Genomic DNA, 12,621 nt, shown 5'->3' with positions numbered 1-12,621 from the left:
CTGCTATTAAAAATATATATATATTTATTAGCTTGTATATCTGCTATTTTTTAATATTCCAACGAAATCTAAAAATGACACACGTTCCCGGTCTGAATGGATTAACAGCGGTGGGCAGAGATGAATAGATCGCAAATTGTATCTTTTTATCCCATCTGACACTTCTTTTCATCATTTCAAGATGGAGATATGATTTTCCCATACACATCTGTTATCATCTCCGGATGGAACACATGGTCTTATACATGTGTTTGAATTGGATGACAAATGAAGACAGCAGGATTTAGCTTGTTGTCAAACAGAGTGTACTGTAACCAAAGTTACACATTTAAAGAGCCAGGGATTTTAGCTCATCATAGCTGAATGGGAGCAACAACCAAAAACATGTTTGTAGATGAGTAGATGCAAATGCTAACAGTATACATCCTGATTTCTCACTATTATTTTCACTAAACTCCTCTGTATTTTTTTTATTTTATTTGACAGGACAGTAGGCTGACAGGAAACGGGGAGAGAGATGGGGGGGAGACATACAGCAAAGGTGCTCGGGATCAATAGTCGAATGTGGTATGCGCCTGGACCGCTAGGCCAGCGGACGCCCCAAACTCCTCTGTATTTTGAACATTTTCAAAGCTTCTATTGCAAGGTCCAGGCACAGGGTGGGTTTGATAAGTAAAAGACCTCTATCACATTTGGGCTAGAGAGATTAAAATACACCAACACGTGTCAGCTTTTGCCTTCTTCAGGGCGTAGTGAAACAAAGAGACACTGAGTGATTATAAGTAATTATAAAATGGTTCCATTTGTACACTCTCAGACCCGTAAGGGGTTCCGGACCAGACGTTGAGAAACAGTGTACTCCGCAGTAAGATGGTGTTAATTGCCAAAAAGAACATTGCAAGGCGTTGCTTGCTTGCATGTTCTTTTCGGCAAGCGGCATCCCTGTGCCATAAATTAGACTTTAAGCCTCACAGAGAGTGGAGGAAGCAGGGACACACTCCCCTGGGAGTCTCCACAAACTCCTCTCTGCTCAATATATTGATGAATCCCGAGGCTGCTCCAAGGAGATTGTGTGTGTGTGTGTGTGTGTGTGTGTGTGTGTGCGTGTGCGTGTGCGTGTGCGTGTGCGTGCGTGCGTGCGCGTGCATGTTTGAGACACGTGAGAAGGTTCATGGTTACTTTCCTCAACAGGGAATGCATAAATGTGATATGAATAATGAATGTTTAGCCAACAGAAGCCTGAGACCTTCAGAAGTCGGGTGGATTTGACTGGACGTGCGACCTTCATTTGAACACTGTTGCTCTGCCACGCTGTCCGCTAACTCAGCAATGTGTCTGAACTCTGAACACAGAGAGATACAAAAGCACGCACAGTAAGATGATAACTATTACAGCTTTCATACAAAATGTGTAACCATTTTGCTGTCTGTCATATCTCACTACTCACTGACAGTCACTCTGGGTAGGAGAACTGGGGAAATGGCTAAAATGTGTCAACTGATGTGACCGTCAATGTCTACAAACACAGAGCTTCACTTTTTTTTTGCAGTTATAATGTAGAATAATGCAGGTTTTAGAATAGCACCAACTTGTCTTTTGTTTTGTTCTCCTGCTAACTTGTTTCCGTCTCTCTTCTTTTGTCCCTGAATAAATGATCACATTTTATTGTACTCTGTCATCCATTGTATTAATTTTTGTAGACTCCTTTGCAACACTGGTTTTGAAACGGTCTATATCAATAAAGCTATTATTATGAGCACTGAGTCAGTCTGATCCATTGAAAAGGGGAACAGTCCAACTGTGACAGAACAAACAATAGACTGATGCATACTGATAATGAATATTAATATTGAATATTTCTGTGGAACAGCTTGTTTGTTCTACTGTAGCTCCTTCTGGCTCCCAGCATGGCTCCATCAAACACTGTGGGATCACGGTCTGGCATTTAATCAATACTTTCATTATCGACCATTCCCCACTTCCCCTTTATACCTGCTGTTCCCACAGAACAAAGCGTGCCGTAATATGATTGGCCGACGTCCATTTTATGGAGGTAACAGCTTGCACGAGCCACTAAGAAAGCCATTGGTGCATATAGCGACTAATCCAGCTGATCAGCTGGAAACCAGTCGGCGCAGTGGAGTGGTTCCCAACCTTCTCTGGATCAGGGCCCACTTGAAAATCTTGAAGGCATTCTAGATACCGATCTGACCACTTTGGGTGCATTTTCAGAGCATGCATGTTTTAAATAATCAATCAATCCAATCATGTTCCAGCTTGGTTCAATGGAACCAGAGTTTAGAAGAGAGAGTAAAGGCCTTTGCAGACAGGGTGCGATTTTCCGCACGGAAAAAACTGACAATATCATTTTATAAATTAACACATGGTTCTCAATGACTAGCCTGGTAAACACCCCCTCCCTCCGGAAATCTCATGCATTGCATTGCATTTGGTTTCAGGAAGGAGGGTCTGGGATTGCTCACAGAGTAAAGCTGCCCGAACCGCTGCACATACGAACCAATCAGCGGCTGCTAGGGGCGGGATCAACCAATCACCTGCCTAGTAGCTTGAAAAAATGAAACTCCGTCTGTCATCGATTCTGCGCCCGGAGTCTCAGATGCAAGTACGCTGTGAAACAAAATGTGTGTCGCAAGCTTCTTCCATTTGACGGAGTGAGGTTACTCAATGACCTCATGCACACCCCATGTGGCGATGCGATGCGGCGATGCGATGCGGCGCTGCGTTTTTTTTCAATCGAACCCAGTTCGATTCGTGCGTCTTTCCGCATGCGGTAAAAACTGATTGACTAATCGCACCCTGTGTGCAACGGCCTTAACGTCACGCTTTGATCTCGCCGCAAAGCGGGCTGCTATGGGCTATAGTTCCAACATTTCATTCTTACAATGGAACTAACTTAGTATACTTTAACTTCCTATTTATCTGTATCACAATGAAAACTCATTTTTCAAGGTTTTAAAGAAGAAAAAAATTCCCTTGACTTTTTAGGTGCATACAAAAAAAAGTTATGTTTTGTTAATATCATTAAAATCTTAGTGCTTTGCCAATTATTTGGGGGCCCACTTGCAATATTCTCACGACCCACAGGTTGGGAATCACTGAGTTGGTGCACTATTGTAATAACAATGTGACTCTTGTACTGGTCTCTCTGTATCTGTCATTCTTGCTGCGTTCTCATTATCGGTCCTTTTTGTCTTTTGTAAGAATGCTGTTACTGCCTTGGTGCCTAAATTTCCCTCGTGGGATCAATAAAGACCTATCTATCCATCTATCTATCTATTCATCTCAATCCGTAATTTGAATACTGTATGCTCCCACCAGATTGCAAATGTTTCAAAGAATAATAAATGAGTCCCCAAGATTTAATAGGCTGATCAGCGCTGAGTACCGGGCTGCTCAGATCCACTCAGAATCACACAAAGTCAGACAGTATAGTATGTTGTCCTACCTACAGCCTAATGAGGCACCATCTTTAATATATACTGTATATATATACTGTATCTATGACCATGTTGAAGAATCTTATATATTAACTATATTGACAAAACAATTTGTATGCAATAACTTCATAATGGTACAACTGTTTGTAGTATGATTGCTTACTTTAGCTGATGTGCATATGAGAATAATAAACAATGTACAATGTGCAAGATAAGACCACATCCTGTTGAAGATGACCCCCCATACAGACCAGTGCAACCAGTAACAGGGTCCAGTTACAGTCCAGTTTTGACCAGTTACAGAGCAGCCACTACAATCCCACGTCAACGCAGTTTGTAAAAGTAAAACTCATGTAATACTCATCAGTGTGTTTATTCTGAATTGATTAAAGAGAAAAACAGAAGGACAAGTTGCAGTCCAGTTTTGACATTCTACAGACCAGATAACAAACTAACTGAACAGAAGGTCAGTTACAGTCCAAACATAATCACAACAGATTGAGAGGACCTGAAGAGGAGGCTCTGTGGTCAGTGAGACATCACTGTTTTGTTTCATTGTTTTACCATGTTGTTCATCATTTGTCATAAATCTAAGCAAATGGAGAAAAGAAAATTGGCTAGCATTATCATTTTGTTGTTGCTAGAATCACACGATGGTAATGTTATTACATCTCTACTGAGGAGAAAACCTGGGAGCAGAACAGACAGTACTCTGGAGACAAACAATCAGACAGCAAAACAGCAAAGGAAAACGGGTATGGTGCGTGCGTGCGAGCATGTGTGAATGAGGCTGGAAGTGGGTTGTGTGTGCCTGCGTGTGTACAGTACTTATGTGCATGCATGCGTGCGTGCGTGCGTGCGTGTCTTGTGTGGATGGGGTGTGTGTGTGAGTGTGAGTGTGGTGGCGGTTGTAGACAGACAGACAGACAGACAGACAGACAGACAGAACAACGTTAAAGTCTTGTAGTGTTTTGAAGACAGGGGCAATCTCTGCTATATTGTCACAATTAGACTGGCATTTTAAAACTTAAAAATCTTTTAAAACTTTTGACACAGCTAAACACCCCGTTTTACCTTCAACAGGCCTCCTACACAAATTTAAAAAATGCATTTGAGTTAAATTTGCACGCACTCTGGGTACATTCGTTTCGGGATTTCAGGAACCCTCACGGTCATCCTCACCTCACCCTCACGGTCCTCACGAATTGAGTACGTGAGGACCCTTATCTCACCACTCAAACAGAGAGGTGTCCCTTTTGGAACCTCAACCTCTTAGGAACAACTCACGGCCAAAGCACTGCTCCACTTCTCTCCCAACTTGCTACAAAAATCGCTCATGCAAAAGTATATAAAGACTTCTATTTTATTTTCACATGTGTCTCCTTTTATAATAATCATAAAGTGCTCTATATTTCAGCTCGCAATTTACTTCCGCCAGGTCTTTTTTAAACAGCCAATCATCTGCGAGATAGTGAGTACCCTTTGACGTGCAATACAGCGACACAGCAGCCTGATGCGATCGGGTTGCAGCAGCCAGACACAGACAGAGAGAGAGAGAGGGGTGAGAGAAAGAGGGACGTGCAGGACAGCGACACAGACAGTGTAGAGCCATATGAAATCCATGTTAACGGAATCGCGGAAATGACCAATAAAAATGGAATTTGAATAAAATGCAAAATATTGCAGAAATGCCCCTAATCTGGGAATTAATCAAAATAATTCGCGGTAAAATATATTTTTTTACCGCGAATATTTTACAAATCCACGGAACACCACCATTTTGCACATCCTACTTTATCCTACTTTATAAACAATAAAATCCACGTAGAAATCGTCTTAGAAAGACGATACAAATAACATTACTAATACACCGGAGCCGCCATCTTGCGCATGCTCACTGCTCAGACCGAATTCTTTGGGTAACGCTTTTGCGTGTGACACACAACAAGTGCCGTCTGCGGAGATGAAACGTGACTTCTCTGTGCCCTGACAGCAGACCTGATTCTATGGGTAAACACATTTGAAAAAAAAAACTAAACAAACGTCAATTAAAAATAAAAGATTAATGTTAGTGGTGTAAAATGCCACCCAAAAAAATTCTGAAGCCTGCTGCAGTTCAACAGAAAATAGCAAGCCTATTTTCTAAACCCAAGTCAAGTACTGCTAACGATGATGACCCCTTATAACAGAAAAACTCTGAGGTGGAGTGTTTATTATTTATATTATTATTTATTATTTCTCTTTAAAATTGAATTGAACAGTATTTCTGTGTTGCAGCACTTTAAACATTAAATGGACTATATATCTTATTAAATTGTGGACATTTATTCATTTCCACTTACCAGACACTTTTTTTATGGTAAAAATGAGCATAAAAAGCAAAATACAGAATTCATAAATATTAAAATGGCAAAAACTGAATTTTGGAAAAAATAAAACGGAATTGGGGGGGAAAAAAACCGATTTCATATGGCTCTAACAGAGAGAGACAGAGAGAGAGAGAGAGAGAGAGAGAGAGAGCGCGAGAGAAAGAGAGAGAGCGTGAGAGAAAGAGGGAAAGAGGGAAAGAGGGAGGGAGGGAGGGGGAGAGAGAGAGACAAGGAGAGCATGTGTGTGTGTGTGTGTGTGTGTGTGTGTGTGTGTGTGTGTGTGTGTGTGTGTGTCGGGGGGGGGGGAGACACACGGACACACAGTAGAGCTGTCAGTTCTCCTCTATAATCCCATTCGCATTTCAATATATATATATATATATGTGTATAATATATGTGTGTATATATATATATATATATATATATATATATATACACACATATATATATATGTGTACATATATATATATATATATATGTCACAGGGAAATTGGCAGTCCAGGGAAATTGACAGGGGAGCGCTAGTTTTATAGGCGCGGGGCGGTGCTGCGAGGCGGGGCTTTGATGCGAGGACGACGACCACAACAACAATATAACAACCAGGAAGCTACGCTATAGGGGAACGCTGAAAATAAAATGGATAATATGAGAGAAATACTCAAGTAAAGTACGAATACCTCAAAATTGTACTTGAGTAAATCTACTTTGTTACTTTACACCACTAGTATAAAGCTCAGTGGCGCACTTCGATAATCATTGGACTCCCCACCCACTACCACTGGGAGCCGGGGTTTGACTCCCGCTCGGGACATTACTTTTTCAAACAACCGCGGACTACTTTTTTTCGCTGATAAAGTATAGTTTATCAGTTTATCCAACCCGATCTCCAGAGATTACCGTAACATTGCACGGAACGAGTGCACTTCATTCCGTGGATAGCCGCCTCGGAACTCCCGAATTGCGTGCATATGGTACGGCGCTGCCTTGTGACAAAACCATTTCGGAGGCGCGCAGTCACAGGCGAATTGTCCCCCCGTGAAGGACCACCGAGGGAGCTAAGGCGACCGAGTTGCCGTCCTGAACGGTGGGACATTCGCCTGTGCCTACTCAGCGCCGTTTGAGTTATGTACCGATAGGCACAGAATCGTAAATGATGTTGTGGGGACTGCGTTTGCCCCAAGTGCCACTCACTGCACTAACATAGCCCGCCAGGCCCGCCCCCTTGTGCTTCAACTGCATGGAATGAGGCTGTGTGTGTGTGTGTGTGTGTGTGTGTGTGTGTGTGTGTGCGTGCGTGTGTGTGCGTGCGTGCGTGCTCGTTTGTGCATGCGTGCTCGTTTGTCCGTGCGTGTGTGGTGTGGGGCTCATGTCTGGCTTGCATTGCCCTCTAGCGTTGATTCTACAGAATTGCCTGAGGGGCGGTGAAAACAAGCGTACCCCTTTCAATTTCCCTGGAATGCCAATTTCTCTGTAACATATATACACACACACACACACACACACACACACACACACACACACACACACACACACACACACACACACAAACCGTTAACATCCTAACGAGAATCGGTGGTAGAAGAGATATTGTGTGTTTTGGACAAACAGCAGCGTAGTGCTCATGTTCGTTGTGTGAAGCTTCATGTCACAGTGTTTGCGTTGGAGCGCCTCAGTGCGGCTGCAGAGTTCATGTGCAACCTCTTGCACAACCTCTGTGGCTTCACAGTTTCCCGTTTTCCTTCACCGTGTCTGTGTCTGCCTGGGTGCGCGAGCGACATGTTCGCTGTTCGCCATGTGTTGTCTGCCTCAGCCCAGGGTTGCCAGGTTGCGCGACCAACAAGCAATGCACACACACAATTCGTTTGCATCTTTCCCTTTCGTTTTTTCTCCCTTTGTACTCCATTAATCTCAGAGCTAGACCACACTAGGTCTCCAGGGACCCCCAAGGGTCTCCAGGGACCCCTGTGATGTTTCGCAGGGGTCCGAAGGGGTCTGTGATGTTTTGCAGGGTTCAGAAGGGGTCCGCGATGTTTCGTGGTGGTCCCAAGACTCCCAGGGAGGGGGTCTATGTGAGACCGAGGTGGGTCCCCACTGGGTTGCCCATGTGGGCTTTAGGTGGGTTCTACCTGGGCCCTAGGTGGGCCCCAACTAGGCAAGTCTATGTGGGACCGAGGTGGGTCCCAACTGGGACTGGGCCCTAGGTGGAACCCAACTAGGCTATTCTATGTGGGACCAAACCTTATTCGACAGACAGGGGGACAGACACACAGGGACAGAGAAAGAGAGGCGCATAGGACACTCAGCGTTGCCATGTCCTCTGATTATAAGCGAATTTGCCTTACTTTTCACCAGTGTTGCCATGTCCGAATATTATAAGCGACTTCTGCCTACTTTCACACAATACTCTCACACTGTGAGGTGGCTGTAAGTTGGATCTGCGATGCGAAGTGTACGACGTGTCACGCTAGATGTGAGGGCCGCGCAGCGGCCCGAACTTCTAGTTGAATCAAGCTGAAAGGCTTCTTTGGGTTTTTCATCCTTTTTAGTTGAACTTGTATTTTGAACTGTACTTCCATGTTCTTTTTCTCTGCAAACTTCTAAATAAAGTATTCAATCAATATTAAATCAATCAATCAGTCAGTTGCAATAACCGACTGTATAAAGACCCAGTAGTTGCGGTAAAGCATACTAGCGTTTGTTTGGTCCTCTGCCATGTGGCCTTTAGTGAGCAAGTTGATTCAGAGCTTCTGCCACCGGGTAACCCGGCTGGCCCCATTTGAAAGAAAGGGCAAACCTTGCCCAACCGGTAGGTCAATGCCCCACTCGGAGCCAATTAACAATTGACAGCCAAGACGGTGTGATGTTGGACTGTCACTCCAGAGGCGTGGAGTAGAGAGTGTGTGTGTGTGTGTGTGTGTGTGTGTGTGTGTGTGTGTGTGTGTGTGTGTGTGTGTGTGTGTGTGTGTGTGTGTATGTGTATGTGTATGTGTGTGTGTGTGTGTGTGTGTGTGTGTGTGTGTGTGTGTGTGTGTGTGTGTGTGTGTGTGTCTTGCAGGTCCCTGGCTGGGTGGAGCTGAGGTGCCATTAAGCTAATTGGGAGCACCTCGCTAGCGTTCCCATGTTATGGCCTGTCCAGATGTCAGTGTGTCAGCCGCACCACACTCGGGTGTGTCTTTTGTGTTGCCTTTAATGCCTTCCTTTGTTTTTCACTGATGTCCCCCACATTAGCCAAGTGCATTCATGCACCCTCACACACACCACAGATTCTGACTTTCACTCCTCATTGGAAGTGTTTTTTTGTGTCTGATTTTATTTCTTTGCTTCAATTTCAGTTTGTTATACTGTTATGTTTCACATTCATCTCCCCTCTTTTGTACCTGTGAGTCGATATAGCATCTACTGTATGAAAGTAGGCGACAAGTAGGAATGCAAAAATGAGGAGTGCTCGCTGAGATGGAGACTGTAGAGGTGAGTTTTCAGACTGCAGAGGAAAATGGGGAGTGAGTCTGCAGTACTGATTTGATGCAACTGGGAGTTTATTCCACAGCTTGGGAGCCAGGAGGGAGAAGAGTCTATAGGATGTCTGGAGCATTTGCGAGGGTGCATGAATTCATGGGATAAGTATATATCACACATATAGTGCAGTAGTTAATAATGCAGTGAGGTTCTCTGCTAAAAGAGAGAACAGACCATATTTATACACTGGGAACCTTATTTCATAGTCTCAAGCTGTACTCATAACAAGATGTCTGCAGTACCAGGTCAGCATGAAGTCGCGTATTGAGTTTATGATATTCAGATTATCAAAACATATGCTGTCAGGTGGAAACATTGTTTGTCCAAAAGTGTTACTTTTCAGGTAAAAAATATCCTTTGTTCCAATGGACCATGGTAGCTCTAACAATGAATGAAGAAATTATTCCACTGCAGATATTCATGAGACGTGGAGGGGAAAGATTAGTAGGCTGCCCTGAAGAGATTATTAACTTTTGGGTCGAAAAGTTGTTTGGTTGAAAGGTTGTTGGTGAGGGCAGAGTTTGCACCCCCAGGTCTATTTGTCTCATGTGGTTTGCATAGTAAGTAGCCTTGGTAACCAACGGTTTCCGAGCCCTGTGGCCCATAGGGCAGGAGCCTACGTATCTCCTATCTCCTTGTGTAGCGTGAGGCGGCTTGATGTACAAGTAGCCTACACCCCCTGGACATGACGCTATAGCAGGGATTTACCCCCAATCCAACCCTTGATGCTCAATCCCAAGCAGGGAGGCATTGGATGCTTGTAGATCTGCTATTTTTGCTATTCCTGAAAATGTTTGAAAACGTTTGGGAAATTTTGCCCTATAATTTCACACTCAAAATAGGAATGTCAGGTTGAAAGTTAAGTCTGTCTGTTGGTTTTATAAATATTTAACCAATTAAAAGTAACAAGAGCTAGTGACCTTGTGACGTACACGATCCATTGGAACACATGTTCTATTTACCATTTCCTGAAAAGTAATGGTTCTTTTGGACGTACAAAATGTCTGCCGATTTGCTTACATAAATTAACTTTAGTGTGGCAAGTTTAAGTTGTGCAATAGCAAGTATTATGGAGTGATACTAGTTTGACAACACAATTATTTCTACGTACTTAACACAGTACAATATTTGTCATTTCAGCCTTGTGATGTATTGTATTGTTATATAGTACATTATGTTTAAAGATGGACTTTTAGGGACATCCTGGACTTGCTTTCCAATAATGGGAATCACAGAAGTTCTGTCTGTTACTATGTTAACTTATGCCCTGGATAAAGTCACTCAGTAGGAATTTGTATATTTTGTTTACACGTGTTGGAGAGATGTTTAATATCTTAAAAAATTCAAACACATTTTGCACTGCATGCTCTTTGCAGTCGATGCAATTATTGCATTGAATCATCACTGACTGCATTCACCCTCCAAAACTTTAGCATAAGTATAAATCTATAAATTTTAATGCATTCTGAGAAAAACAATAATCACTTAGGACAGTAATTCCCAAATCCATTCTTGTGTGCATGCGTGTGCGTGTGCGTGTGCATGCGCGTGCGTGCGTGCGTGCGTGCGTGCGTGCGTGTGTGTGTGTCTATGTACGTATTTTAGAAACAGAAGCAGTGGATGCTTAATAACCACCATGCAATCACTAATAACATAATGAACCATTGGCTTATGCCCTTATATGCCTGAAGCAATACAGTCTAGCCTAACATTTGACATGACTAATGTAGTAATCAAGGAAATGAAACGTTTCATTATTATTTTTATAGATTTGGTATTTTGCCTAGTACAAAAGTCAAGTTATAGACCTTGTCCGTGGAATTGCGTTGGGAACAGTTTGGGTCCAAGTTTATTTCCTGTCAGCGATTGATATACACAACCACTGCAACAGAAAATAAACCTGGACACATTTATATGTTGGCAAGTGTGAAAAGTTCTGTTAAACCAATATTTATTCCAGTTACTATGGCGACATGCAATCTGAAAATGTCACTCACTCGTGACACACACATTTCAAACTGAAATAGTAATAACTAGATAAAGTGCAACTCGGAGCACAGGTCTCCACCAGGTCAGGTTGGTTATTGTGGGCCAGCAATGTGGAATCTGTAGAAGTTGAGGGATTAATGTTGATGAAGTTATTGCCAATCAGGATGAAATATGAAAAATCTGACACGGTTGTCTTGATCGCATGACTATAGATATAATGTGTACCGATTTACGTGATGTTTGGACAAAACGTGTAGGAGTTTAATCGGCCTACTGGTGGTGCTATAATAGGCCAATGTGAAAAGGCTGCGTTCATGATTTGAGGCATTTTGCTCAAAGCAAACCACTTCTGCAAACTTTAGATGCCAGTCTTATCCAATCAGAATGGAATATGAAAAATCGGACGGATCCGTCTTGACCACGTGACTATAGAGTTTTTCTGTTCCGAATTGTGTGATGTTTGGACAAAATCTGTAGGAGTAATAGCCACAAATGTGTTTTGCAATAATTGGCCTGCTGGTGGCCGATGTGAAATATTTTGGCCAACTGGTTCTGCTCTGGCCTCCAGGGAGAGTGCGTCCACAGTTTCACGCCGATTGGTCCAATGGTGCCGGAGTTTAGCTGATAACAGACGGATGGACGAACACACGGACGGACAGGGGCGAAAACATTGTACAGTGAACAGTGAAACTAGTACAGTATATGCCACTCTGTCAGTCGGTCAGTCGGTCTGTTTTGGTCCAAAATGTTTGAGCACAACCCGAAAGCTGGTGGCAGCTTATCACTGTCTGAAAAGCCCTTTACGTGCTTGTTTTCTCTCACATAGCACTGTGCAGAGAACCTTGTATCTCCATATTTAATGTTTTTTGTTTTCATAAATATATTTTATTTGGCTGAAATCCGCCATTGTGTAACTGAGAAATATGGAAATGTCGCAACTGGCTTGATCCTCTGAGATTTTATTTTCAAGTTCAAGAGATTTCTGGAATTAATTAAAATAAAAAATAAAAAAGGGTTTTCATTCTGATACCGATAAATTGGAGTTTAAATAAGCCGGAACACAATTGATTGATTGATCATTAAAATAAACATGTGCTGAAAATGCACTCGGCTCACCCATCTGATTGAATTATTTTTCGTCAAAAATAGCAGATCTACAAGCGTACAATGCGTCGCATCGCAATGCGTTGTGAGCTCCTAAATCGTTATTCTTTGAACGTATAGTATATCCATAGTTACCATAGGAAAACCATGTTGTTGTCTCCGCCAGGCCGAAAGGCATGGCGAGA

The sequence above is a fragment of the Gymnoscopelus braueri genome, assembly GCF_963280865.1.
Source record: "Gymnoscopelus braueri genome assembly, chromosome: 2".
NCBI lineage: Eukaryota > Metazoa > Chordata > Actinopteri > Myctophiformes > Myctophidae > Gymnoscopelus > Gymnoscopelus braueri.
This window is presented reverse-complemented; position numbering follows the sequence as displayed.